The sequence below is a fragment of the Piliocolobus tephrosceles genome, chromosome 3 (assembly GCF_002776525.5).
Source record: "Piliocolobus tephrosceles isolate RC106 chromosome 3, ASM277652v3, whole genome shotgun sequence".
Lineage (NCBI taxonomy): Eukaryota > Metazoa > Chordata > Mammalia > Primates > Cercopithecidae > Piliocolobus > Piliocolobus tephrosceles.
In genome coordinates, this window is record NC_045436.1 from 1874354 (window position 1) to 1874807 (window position 454).

A 454-nucleotide genomic window follows, 5' to 3' on the forward strand; every position below is an offset into this window, starting at 1 on the left:
CCTCCGGACTGACGCGGTCTAATCAGGCTACGCCAACCCTTCAGCTCCGCCGGGGTTAGGGAGGGCGTGGCCCGCCCCGCCCTGGGGCGCCGCCCTGGAGGCCCCCGGCCCGCGCGCTCACCTTCTGCCCGGAGCCGCCTGGCAGCTGGGCGGCGCGTCGCTCTCAGCCCGGGGACCCCAGGCACCCGGCCCGCACACAACCCCTCAGCCCGGGGCCCCCGGTCCCCGCGTTCACCCCTCAGCCCGGCCGCCGGGCACTGCGCATCCACCACGTGGCAGCTCCTCCCGAGCCCGGACACCCGGCATTAGCACGTGGTGAGCACTCCATAAATGTCTGTTGAACAAATATGCGTGGGTGTAATCACATTTACGCTTTTAGGCCGGACGCGGTGGCTCACGCCTGTCATCCCAGCACTTTGGGAGGCCGGGGCGGGGGGAGGGGGGGGGGGGGGGC